The sequence below is a fragment of the Muntiacus reevesi genome, chromosome 4 (genome assembly GCF_963930625.1).
Source record: "Muntiacus reevesi chromosome 4, mMunRee1.1, whole genome shotgun sequence".
Lineage (NCBI taxonomy): Eukaryota > Metazoa > Chordata > Mammalia > Artiodactyla > Cervidae > Muntiacus > Muntiacus reevesi.
The window spans coordinates 117,897,276-117,910,236 of record NC_089252.1 but is presented as its reverse complement, the minus strand read 5'-3'; the positions used below and the strand labels follow the sequence as shown (position 1 = coordinate 117,910,236).

Below are 12,961 nucleotides of genomic sequence, written 5' to 3'. Positions count from 1 at the left end.
TTCCCACGGCGCTGGCCTCGCTGCAGTGGCAAAGGCCGCGTCCTAGAGGGGTTGAAAGGACCAGAAGGCAGAATGGAGTGACCAGAGCCCTCATTCACAGTTCAATTTCAGCAGGAAGCACTGTCTCCCACGGGCCAGGGGCACTGAGCCGGGTGGAGGTTTCGATACAGTCGGGAACAGCAGGAGATACCAAGTTTCAGCTGGCCTGAGATGGAGCTCGTGTCCCACGCAGCTGAGCGCCAGGAGACCTACAGAGAAAACTGCTGGGTGTAGACCTCGGAGGAAATGTCTGTTCAAACCCTTACCCATTTTAAGTTGAGCTATTTATCTTGTTGTTGAATTGCAATAGCTCTTTATATATTCTGGATTACTAGAACACTATCAGATATATGATTTGCAAATATTTTTCTGATTCTATGGTTGTCTTTTTACTTTATTCTTTTGAAGCATAAACTTTAAAATTTTCGTGAAGTCCAATTCATCTGTTCTTCTTTGGTTGCTTGAACCTTAAGGATCATACCTAAGAAACCATTGTCTAATCCAGGGTCATAAAGGTTTATCCCTATGTTTTCTTCTAATCAGTTTATGGTTTTAGCCCTTGCATTTAGGTCTGTCTTGGAACCTCTGACCCACTCAGTATATTCTGAGTTAATTTTTGTGTGTAGTGTGAGGTAGAGGTTCTCACTCTTTTACTCTTAACCTATTTTTGTCTTTGAATACAAAATGTGTCTCTTGTGGACATTACAGACTGAATCATGTTTTTTAAAAGTGCCCGTTTTGCCAGTCTTTGCCTCTAATAGCAGTGTTTACCTGCTCACATTTCATGCACTTCCTGACAAGGTCGGATGTTCCTGCGATTTTGCCCTTTGTCTCTTATTCCTCTATTCCTCCATTAATGTCTTTTTTTGTGTTTTAAATAGATATTTCCCTGTGTCATTTTAGTTCCATTTCTTTTCCTATATATTTTTTGGAGTTATTTTCTTAGTACCTTGTCTGGGGAACATAGTATTATTAGTTTACCACAATCTAGTTTGGGTTAAAATCAGCTCACTTCAGTAGCATACAAAGTCTTTGCTAAACGTAGCTCTGTCTCCTCGTCTTTTATGCCATCACACCAATGGTGTCTATATACACCGTGAGTCCGTCAGCGTACAATCACTGCTTTCTGTGTGTGTGCTAGGTTGCTTCAGTTGGGCCCAATTCTTTGCTGCCCCATGGATTGTAGCCCACCAGGCTCCTCTGTCCATGGTGGGATTCCCCAGGCCAGAATACTGGAGTGGGTTGCCATGCCCTCCTCCAGAGGATCTTTGTGACCCAGAGTTTGAACCTGGGTTTTCTGCATTGCAGGTGGATTTTTCACTGGCTGAGCCATCAGGGAAGCCTTTTGTTAGCTTAATGGTCAGCTGACCAACATAGACAGCATATTAAAAAGCAGAGACTTTACTTTGCCAAGAAAGGTCCGTCTAGTCAAGGCAATGGTTTTTCCAGTGGTCATGTATGGATGTGAGAGTTGGACCATAAAGAAAGCTGAGCGCCAAATAATTGATGCTTTTGAACTGTGGTGTTGGAGAAGACTCTTGAGAGTCCCTTGGACTGCAAGGAGATCCAGTCCATCCTAAAGGAAATTAGTCCTGAATATTCATTGGAAGGACAGATGCTGAGGCTGAAACTCCAATACTTGGGCCACCTGATGCGAAGAACTGACTCATTAGAAAAGACCCTGATGCTGGGAAAGATTGAAGGCGGGAGGAGAAGGGGATGACAGAGGATGAGATGGTTGGATGACATCACCAACTTAATGGATATGAGTTTGGGTAAATTCTGGGAGTTGCTGATGGACAGGGAGGCCTGGTGTGCTGCAGTCCATGGGGTCACAAAGAGTTGGACATGACTGAGCGACTGAACTGAACTGAGCTGAACTGAATGTTTGGACAGACACTCTCTAAATCCACGGAACCAACACCTCTGCCACTCTCTGTGGAGGGGCCGTGTGTGTTAGGAAATGCCTCAACTCTTGCCACCGCAGTCTACAGCTCCATCTTAGGCTTCCCTGCCTGCGTGTGCAGGTTCTCTGAGTTAGCGGAGGTGAGAGCTTAGACATGCCTCGGGGCCCTTCTCTGCACCCACCCGCCGTGCACACTGGCGTGGCCGTCTAGAATCCCAGGGCTCCGTAAGTTCAGTGTCCCTGTGGATGTCTCGCCTCTCCCACTTTCTCCTTCAAGCTTTTTGTTAACCTGTCGTTTGCCCCAGCTGTCATCCAGGCATCTGCAGTATTCAGCAGTTGCCTTTGATTGTTTCTGCAGATAACTCCGGGAGACAGGCTGTTTGCACTGGGTGAACTTGGAGTCAGCTCACATAAGGACAGTTTTGATAGTGGAATTTTCAAGGTAACCACCAGACAGGACAAACAATGATGGGTCTCTGAAGGTGGGGCCCTAGAGGAGCACCCACCGCATCCTGCCACCCACTGGCTGCCTGGCTTCTGGTTTTCAGCATGATGGTGGGCTGTTGGTTTCCACGGTGTCATGGGGCTACAGGCAGTAGGGGATGGATGGGTACACACTGATGGCAAAACACTCACTGCTCTTACTGAAATCAGTAAAAATTAAACACTGCAGACTGCTGCATACTTCAGTCAAACCCCAGAATTCTGAAATGTTGATCCTGACCATTATTGACAAGAGTTCTCACTGCTTTTATGCAGGAGAAAAAGATCGGGGGTTCTTAGCCATTTCTGCCGTGACATCTCTGTGTGGTTTCTGACTCTGCCTCCTCGTACCGTGGAAATCAGCGTGGTTCCCGCACACGGGGCCCAGGCAGCTGGCGGCTGGAAGGAGGGAAGGGGGCGCTGGGCGGGCCTTTGTGCTACAGTCTACCATAGTCAGGTCCCTTCTTCCCATTTCTTCTCGTGCCCGTGAGACCTGCTTGGACTTCAGGACCGGGATCCATCTGTGTCGGGCAGGGAGAGTCGGGGGACCCGCCGGGCGCCTCGTTTTCCGTCCCCGCCCCGTTCAATGAGCCCTGGGTTCTGCAGCCCCCCTTCTGCAGGCCCGGGCCCCGTTCTGTGCGGGGCTTTGGCGAGTCTGTGGTCTGGCAATTAAGTGGCTGTGTCTCTATCTGCTCTGGAGGCCTCCCGGTGTAAGCCCCCTCCTCTGACCGTCATCTTCCCATCTGGCACAGCTGGGTGGCAGGATAATGGCTTTATTAAGCGCATCTTGCACTTAATTCCCCGAGGATGTCAGTCCGCCAGGGAAGACTGAATCTCTCCTGCAGCCTCAGTGACTTCTGTCCAGACCTGGGTGTGTCCAGGAAAGGCGCACACGGGCTGCTCTTCTGACCATCTGATTCTGGGCGTCTGGGGGCTGACCTGGACGGGGGCCATGTTCCCACATGGAGTTAGGTGAGCCCTGTGGGCCTGCCTGCCTGGGTGGGGTGAGCCCACTCTGAGTGGGGTCTGGGGCCCAGGCATCAGTCAGCCTCCAGAGGCCTGGCAGGGGTCCAGGATAAGGACTCCCATCTCCTGAAGCCTCCATGTAGGGCTGTGGGTCTGAACACACTGCCTCAGGCTGTCGGGGAGTCCAGCCTGCAGGTCATGTCTCAGCAGGGGGGAGGTCAGTGATGTGAAAGAGCGGGACAGAAACCTGACCGCCGTGGGCTCTGATGCAGGAATCAAGCACACGAGAGGCTGTGTGTACAGGAGACATGGAAACACCCTTGTTGATCGACCGGTGTTTTCCACACTGTTCTTCAGGAAGTGGGTCCTGTTCTTGGAGAGTCACTTCAATGTTGGCTTGTTAAAGGCTCTGAGAAGTCCCGTAGTTAGGAATACCCAGTGTCTGATGTGCTGCTTCTGCATATGGCCCCCAGCTTCCTTTTGTCCGGTGATGCTGGCAGCACCCTTGGGAGGCAGGACACTCTCAGTCCTGGACCTGCCAGCACGTGAGGGGCAGGCGTCCTCTCTCGGATATCTCACCCCAGCGTCCTGACACTTCAGCCCCCAGGTCCCATGCGCACTCACAGTGGACTTAATGTTTTAGATCGTAAATGTGGCAAATACACAAAAAATATTGAGAGGAAAATGATAAACCCTGGTAGGTAACACACGCTTTGTCAGCATTCTGCCTGTGTGCTATCGTGTGTTCATGCATGTGTGTGCATGCACGTGCACGCGTGCAATGTGTTCATGCGTGTGTGCGCATGTGTGTGCATATGTGTGCGCATGTGCATGCGTGCATGCGTGCGTGTGTACATGTGTGTGTGACTTAAAGCAGCGGAACTCACCACAAGCCCCCTGAGTCTCTCCCCCACCCTCCCGCCGCTCCAGCCTTCGCAGAAACCGCTGCCCTGAGTTCTGCGCTTCTCTTTTCCCAGCACATCCTTGTTCTCTGCCTGCATGGGTCCGTGTCTCGCTAAATAATGTATATTCCGTCTCGCGGGTCTCCCGCCCTCTGTTCTGAGCATGTGTCTGCTTTGACCCTGCAGCGCTGCACCGCGTTCCGCGGAGAGCACAGACCGCAGCTGCGCTCGGCTGCTTAGCTGGGGCATCTGGGCTGCCCCTCAGCTTTCTCTGTGGTGAAGGAAGCTCTGGTGGCGAGTACTGAGTGTCCCTGGTTACAGGTGTGAGGGGCAGCGTGGCTGGTCATAGGGGAGGGCCCCCTCACGTCACATTGCCTTGCTGCTGCTTGGTCTGGGGCGGAGGAGGGCTGCGCTGCCTCACACCGTCGCTGGAGGCTGCCATACCAGCCAGGCATGTACCTGGATGGGGCGGGAGGCCAGGCCTGGACCTGAGGCGGGGTTTGTGGGCGAGCCCGCAGTGCGGGCCACTGCAGGGAGGGGGGCTCTGGAGCATCAGGGAGCTGACCCCCCACGTTACTCCAAGACAGTGCTGTTTTCAGGCAGGTCACCCTCGGACGCCTCAGACAGATGACGCCACCTCCCAAAGTCCGAGACTTTCCCAGAAACCATAGTAGCTTCGACCTGAACTTGGCAGTTCCGAGTACTGGAGCCTGGATACTGGGGTCATAGTTCAAAGGTTTGCTCGTCTGTCCCATCCTTTCATGCAGAGACGCTCCAGTCTCACACTCAGAGGTCTGCGTTTGGAGTGTGGAATCAGTTGCCCCTACTCAATCTGAAAGGACCCCGAGGCCTCTTCAGTGCTTACGCATGCACCGTGAATCTGTGGCTCTGAGTCACGCGACCCTGAGCACTTGGGTGAGGTGGTCTGACCTCACGTCTGGTCTGGGTTGGTGTGGAAGGTGGATCTGTCTGGGAATCAGACTTCCAGGGGCAGGAAACGCCTGGCCCGTCTAGGTGCTCAGTACACACGCGAGAATAGTCAGACCCTCTAGTGTCCATCTCCTAGCCCTGATGCCACCATTAATCCTGCTTCTCGACACCCCTTCCTCCTCTGTGCACTGTGCCTGTCTTCTGCCTGTTCCCTGTGAGCTCTGTGTGCCTGTCTTCTGCCTGTTCCCTGTGAGCTCTGCGTGCCTGTCTTCTGCCTGTTCCTTGTGAGCTCTGTGTGCCTGTCTTCTGCCTGTTCCCTGGGAGCTGTGTGCCTGTATTCTGCCTGTTTCCTGTGAGCTGTGTGCCTGTCTTCTGCCTGTTCCCTGTGAGCTCTGTGTGCCTGTCTTCTGCCTGTTCCCTGTGAGCTGTGTGCCTGTCTTCTGCCTGTTTCCTGTGAGCTCTGTGTGCCTGTATTCTGCCTGTTTCCTGTCAGCTCTGTGTGCCTGTCTTCTGCCTGTTCCCTGTGAGCTGTGTGCCTGCCTTCTGCCTGTTCCCTGTGAGCTCTGTGTGCCTGTCTTCTGCCTGTTCCCTGTGAGCTCTGCGTGCCTGTCTTCTGCCTGTTCCTTGTGAGCTCTGTGTGCCTGTCTTCTGCCTGTTCCCTGGGAGCTGTGTGCCTGTATTCTGCCTGTTCCCTGTGAGCTCTGTGTGCCTGTCTTCTGCCTGTTCCCTGTGAGCTGTGTGCCTGTCTTCTGCCTGTTTCCTGTGAGCTCTGTGTGCCTGTATTCTGCCTGTTCCCTGTGAGCTCTGTGTGCCTGTCTTCTGCCTGTTCCCTGTGAGCTGTGTGCCTGTATTCTGCCTGTTCTCTATGAGCTGTGTGCCTGTCTTCTGCCTGTTCCCTGTGAGCTGCGTGCCTCTCTTCTGCCTGTTCCCTGTGCGCTGTGTGCCTCTCTTCTGCCTGTTCCCTGTGAGCTGTGTGCCTGTCTTCTGCCTGTTCCCTGTGAGCTGTGTGCCTGTCTTCTGCCTGTTCCCTGTGAGCTGTGTGTGCCTGTCTTCTGCCTGTTCCCTGTGAGCTGTGTGCCTCTCTTCTGCCTGTTCCCTGTGAGCTGTGTGCCTGTCTTCTGCCTGTTCCCTGTGAGCTGTGTGCCTCTCTTCTGCCTGTTCCCTGTGAGCTCTGTGTGCCTGTCTTCTGCCTGTTCCCTGTGAGCTGTGTGCCTCTCTTCTGCCTGTTCCCTGTGAGCTCTGTGTGCCTGTCTTCTGCCTGTTCCCTGTGAGCTGTGTGCCTCTCTTCTGCCTCTTCTCTGTCTAGGCTGTTGGACATTTTCTTTATGATTTGTAGCAGCTCCTCACATATTTTCAGTCAAAATCTTTCATCAATTATTTGCATACCAAACATCTTTCCCAGTTTGTTGCTTGTTCTTTTATTTTGTTTTTTGTGCCTTTTGTCTTACAGCAGCTGTAAATTTTAGTTTATTCAAAGTTCTCAATCTTTTTTTGTTGTTGTTTGTTATTTTTGTCTTATTCCATAACACATGAAGATATGTTCATGTTTTTTTATAAGCTTTATTGTTGCTCTTCACCATTTAATTCCATATCTTTAAAAAAATGCTGTATGCTTTGAGTTGACGATTTCCTTTTTTCTGCAGGGATTTCTGTCTCCCCTTGCCTACCCTCTGGTCTGCAGACTCACAGAAGGAGCTTCTGGGCTCCCTGCTCTGCCCCTTTGGCCTCCTCCTTCTGGGCCGACATCTCACAGTTCTGGGTGCTAAAGCTTCATGGTCGATCTAATAACTTAATCATGGGGGTTTCACAGCCCTGTGCTCAGGGTGTCAGAGCTAGTCTTAGTCCTTTGTTCATCCACGTAAGTTTTAGGATTAGTGTGCATATTCTACAAAATTCCCTATTGGGATTTAATTGAGATTAAATTAAAATTATAAATCAATATAGGAGAACTGTCATTTTTATGATACTGAGTCTTCTCACCCATGCTTATGGCATATCTGCCTAATTTACTTTGGTCTTCTTGTATGTTTGTCAATGAAGTCTTATAATTTTCTCCAGAAAGATCATGCACTTCTTTTGTTAGATTTCCTTCTAATCTTACAAACGTATTGTTATCGTTCTCGGTGTCTTTCTAAATGAAATGTTCTGACTGCTGTGCCTGTGGCTCCTGTAACCTGGAGACATGGTTTGTGTCTGCTTGGATCTCGGGTCCTTCCCCGCATAGCTTGTTGTAGGTTCTCCGAGACTTTCAGTGGAGCTGAGCTTTTAATTTGTGTGTAGTGAAAATTTTCGTTGCTTCCCTTCCAATCCTTATTCATTTCATTTCCTTTTGTCTTACTGCGCAAGCTGAGGCTTTCCATACAACGTTGAGTAGCTGTGATGATGGTGGTTGTCATTGTCGCGTTCCTGACTCTGAGTGGGTGCAGCTCCTGACGTGTGTTAGTCGCTCAGTTGTGTCCGACTCTTCGCCTCCCCATGGGCTGTGGTTCCCCATGCAGCCCATCAGGCGCCTCTGTCCATGGGATTCTCCAGGCAAGGATACTGGAGTGGGTTGCCATTTCCTTCTCCAGGGGATCTTCCCTGGCCCGGGAGTTGAGCCCGGGTCTCTCGCACTGCAGGCAGACTCTTTACTGACTGGGCCACCGGGGAGCCCTAAGGGTTCACTGTTAATTGTGACTCTGTCGAACGTTTTCATGTACACTCGGTATCACACTTAGGAGTTCCGTTTTGTTCCTGTTTTATTAAGAGTTTTTGTTGTGAGTGGCCATTAAGTCATATTAAAATGCTTATCATACACGCACGAGGATGACTTACGGTTTTCCTTTCAGTCGTTGAGAATAAATGTGGTGACGGTTGTGTCCAATGTGCATACCCTTACGTTGTTGGAAGGCGTTATTTGGGTCATTTCTTTGGAGATGACTGTCAGAAGCGGTCAGCCTGTGGGGAGATTTTCCTTCTGTGCAAATCACAGAGACTGTCTGAAGGAGAGGAAGCAGAGGCTGTTTGTGCAGAGGTTTCTTTCGTGGGGGAGAGAGCCAGCACTGTTTGCACATGGGGGCCTCAGAGGCAGGCCGGGGGGTCGGCCTCCTGCCCCACAAGAAGGCAGGAGCCCGAGTCCCAGAGCCATCAGGTGCGTACTTGGGTTCTCCGGCCGGTGCTCAGTTGGAAACAGGGCCAGGGTTGGGGACGCTCTCAGCTGCTGAGCCGTCTGGGCAGAGCCTTACGGAGCTGTCGTCTGACTTCCCGGATGGCTTGCTGGAGCCCACGGTCTGACTTCCCTCCAGCGTGACCTGCAGGAGGCAGGCCGGACACCTGAGTCCACGTCTGTAGGAGACGGTAGGTTTCGTGGGCTGGTTGCCGCAGACTGTGGCGCGTGTTCTGTCTCTGCGGGTGGTCTGCCTGTTGTCTGTCTGTAATTCAGTCTCTCCCCTCCGAGGGGTCTCCATTTCAGCCGGGGTCTGCGTGGGGCTATGACTTTCCTGCTGGCCCCTACAGCAGCGTCGGGATCCGAGCCCCGCTCTCCCGAGAGCAGGTCGCCCCCACACCCGGCCCAAGCCGCCCCAGAGACATGGTTTCCAGCTGCTCCCCTCTTGCTTGTGGCTGATCCACTTTTCCTCTGGGTCTAGATCCTGGCCCTCTCCCTGCCCCCGTTTCCTACCAGCTCCTCTTGCCTTCGGAGGAGTATTTGTCAGATTTTATCTACTCTTTCTGTGTGTTTGCAGCAGGGGATTGTCAGGGCTTGCCGTCTGCCAAGTTGCTGGTACCAGAAGTCTCCAAGCGTCTTTAAAGTGGGAAGCGTTTTCATTCATTTTTTGCTAAAAAACACTCATTAACTGTGTCTTGCAGAGGGCTGGAGCTGGCAACCCCAAGCAGGATCTGGACCTCGCTCAGGTTTTTCTTCATAATGAAACCGAAGATGGTTCGTTAGAGCCCTGGTGCAGAGACTCTGCAGAAGCACCCCCTTGCTGTCCACCGGGTTTTGGGAATTTGTGGCTGATCGCTCACAAAGATGCCCCAGCCCCTCCCCGCACCCTTGCCCTTCCGTGCGGTGTAGCCCCTCTGGTCAGGCCCCCTCCCCGCCTCTGGGCCACCGGGCCCGCCCTGGCAGGTGGACGTCACCGAGGTGACGGGGCTCTGGCTCCCCGTCCAGGTCTCAGGAGGCCTGTACCATCCACCGTGGCTCCTGCACGGCCCGGCTTCCGTGGGGACAGGCCGGGCTGGCCCACAGGGGACGAGCCACACGGGGGCAAGGCTGTGCCCGGGGTGCCCTCGGCCAGTGGGTGGCGGGGGTACTCACATGGGTGCCGCAGTGACACGTGGTCAGCGTGTGGCCATCTCCTCACGTGTGAGCCTCTCGTTTGGGTGACTGACGGCACAGCAAAAGCCAGCGGGCCCGCCCTGTGCCGGGTCGGCCATCACGGCCGCTCGTGGCCCAGGCCTGGGGCTGGCTGACCAGCCTGGGAGAGCAGCGGGGAGCCCCCGGGCCAAGTGCGATCAGTGGTGCTGGGGGCCCGGAGGTACTGCAGCGGCCTTGGGTCTGCAGGGCGGGAAGGGCATGCGGGGTGGGAGCGGGCGTGTATGCGGAGAGAGGAAGGAGAACGGGGCTGGGGGCGGCCGGGGGGGACCCTGCTTCCGCCACCCACCGGCCGCGTGACTTGGGAAGTCCTGGTCTGAGCCCAGCTCTGCTCATCTGAACGCAGAGGGCTGAGATGAGACCCTGGTCTCTGCCCGAGGAGGCCTGGGAAACCAGTGGGGGGCCCTGCTGAGCGGAGCTCCTCTGTTCTGAGGTTCTTGCTCGGTGACCAGTGAGCAGGCCCTTCCACCTGCCTTCCTGCTTCTCCACCGAGACGCTATCCCTGAAGCTTGCTGCCACGGGGCCGACAGCCTGGAGTCCCTGGCTTGCATGGGAATCCCACTGGCAGCTTCCTTCCACCGGCGGGGGCCGCGGCCCATGTTCCCTTTCTCTGTGAGTGATCTGGGGCCGCAGGGCGCCCTGGAATTCCAAGGTTGAGGAGCCTGGTCCTGAGTCGCGGCTTTGGAACATGACCAGTGGGGCGCCGGGCTGGCGGGCAGCGGGAAGCCGCAGCTGCTTCCGGGGAGTGCTTTCACGCCGGTCTGAGTTACTCAGAGGCCGAGGTAGCTGTGCCAGGCTCAGGCGTCGGAGACGCTCTGCCGCTCGGGACGTGCTCACCCTCACCTCCTCCTCAGCTCGCTCCGTGTGTCCTCTCCTGGGTCAGGCTCAGCCGGCCCTTGGCCGCACTAGGCTCTCAGGACGAGAGCTTCTCCCCCACAAAGAGGACAGAGGAGCCAGGGGTCTGTGCGCAGGGCCCCCGGCCGGCAGAGGAGGGGCCTGCAGAGGAAATGGGGGTTGGTGCCACAGGGAGGGGGCAGGGTGCTGGGCAGGTGAAACCACAGCCTCTGAGGCCTCCTGGTTTGGTCCTGTGTTTTCAGGAGGGAAGGGAGAGGGCCAGGGCGCGGTGTGTGGGTAAGGACACACGTCAGGGGAAGACGGCACCCGGGGGCCGGAGAGGCTTCCTGCCTGGAGACAGGGCTCCGTGGGGGTGGGGTGAACCAGGCTGTGTCTCACTGTGCCTCTGCTTCCAGAGTGCCCCCTCAGAGCCCCCGGGATCTCTGAAAGCACACCTCTGACCCCCGGTGGCTCAAAGCCCTGGTGACTGCCCAGTGCCCCTGCCTCCCTGGAACACGTGGGCCCTCCACGTCCGTCTCCTTAATTCTTCAGGAGATGGGAACACCAGACCACCTGACCTGCCTCCTGAGAGACCTGTGTGCAGGTCAAGAAACAATAGTTAGAACCAGACATGGAACAACAGACTGGTTTCAAATCTGCAAAGGCTGTATATTGTTCCCCTGCTTATTTAACTTCTATGCAGAGTTCATCATGAGAAATGACGGGCTGGAAGAAGCACAAGCTGGAATCAAGATTGCCAGGAGAAATGCCAATAACCTCAGATATGCAGATGACACCACCCTTATGGCAGAAAGTGAAGAGGAACTAAAAAGCCTCTTGATGAAAGTGAAAGAGGAGAGTGAAAAGGCTGGCTTAAAACTCAACATTCAAAAACCTAAGATCATGGCATCCGGTCCCATCACTTCTTGGCGAATAGATGGGGAAACAATGGAAACAGTGACAGACTTTATTTTCCTGGGCTCCAAAATCACTGCAGATGGCGACTAAAGCCATGAAATTAAAAGATGCTTGCTCCTTGGAAGAAAAACTATGGCCAACCTAGACAGCATATTAAAAAGCAGAGACATTACTCTGCTGACAAAGGCCATCTAGTCAAAGCTATGGTTTTTCCAGTAGTCATGTATAGATGTGAGAGTTGGACCATGACGAAGACTGAGCGCCAAAGACTTGATGCTTTTGAACTACAGTGTTGGAGAAGGCTCCTGAGAGTCCCTTGGACTGCAAGGAGATCCAACCAGTCCATCCTAAAGGAAATCAGTCCTGAATGTTTACTGGAAGGACTGATGTTGAAACTGAAAGTCAAATATTTTGGTCACCTGATGAGAAAAGCTGACTCATCTGAAAAGACCCTGATGCTGGGAAAGACTGAAGGCAGGAGGAGAAGGGGACGACAGAGGATGAGATGGCTGGATGGCATCACCGACTCAATGGACATGAGTTTGAGTAAACTCTAGGAGTTGGTGATGGACAGGGAGGCCTGGCATGCTGCGATTCATGGGGTCGCAAAGAGTCGGACACAACTGAGCAACTGAACTGAACTGACCAGCTTTTGGCCGCTTTGCTCACTAACGCTGCCTGGGGTTAGGCTGGGTTTGCTTTACCCCCGCACCTCTCCACTCTGGGTCCTTGAGCTCAGCCCCCAGCGTCCCTTACCTGGCCACGCCTGTGCAGAGCAAGCAGGTAACAGCACCACGTCCTGGGTGCCAGGCGTGTGCCCCCACGGCCACACCAGGCAGAAGCAGCAGCCCTGTCTTCTGTTGTGCTCATTTTCAGAGCCGGGAAAAGGTCCAGCTGTTGGCTTTCAGCAGGAAGAAGAGCAAGCCCAGACCTCTGCGCATCAGCGTGCTGACAGCGGGAAGCACCCTGTCCCCGTGAGGGCCGATCCTGGCTGACAGAAGCGGGTTAAGGGGGCGGGGGCCTGGGGGGCAGAGGCATGAATGTGGGGGGGGGGCTCACACAGAGAGCCGTTCGAGCAGCCCCGAGCCTGGAGACCTCCCTCAGCCCTAAATAGGAGACCCGCGTGCGGCTCACTGCACCAGAGCAAGCGGCGGAGAAGGTTCAGAATCGCAACCGAAGTCCTCTTAGCTCTCCCCCTGCTGTTCCGTGCACCCATCCCTGACATAATCGTCTCTAAATGATCTGTTTCTGTCCTGACCTTTTTTAAAATGCACATACATATACATATATAATTGTAGTTTAAAAAATAAATGGGATCCTGTTCTATTATTATTTGATTTTTTTCAGTTGACAATATGCTTCTGAGTTTTTTCTGCATCTCCGTGAATCTGTTTTTTAAACATCCTTTTAAAGATGATGATGTAGTTTTCTAATAGTTCCCTGATCAGCAAAGACATTATTTCCAGTTCTTTCCTTTTTGTGTTTGTGTGCATGCAACACGTATTATGAGCACGTGTGCGTGCATTCGTGCGTGCCCAGGACTGCCTCTCCCCTTCTCCTCACCTAACAGGAGCTCTCCCTGGGGCCTGACCCGTCACAGCCCATCAGGTCCTGTGTGGCCCCGGCCCT

The 12,961-nt window shown here is 53.7% G+C and overlaps 1 long non-coding RNA gene across 1 annotated transcript in view; it reads left to right on the top strand.

The window, feature by feature from the left end:
• LOC136167624 (uncharacterized) overlaps window positions 1-12,961 on the top strand; it is a 114,726-nt gene that overhangs the window by 31,620 nt on the left and 70,145 nt on the right. The window lies entirely within an intron of this gene.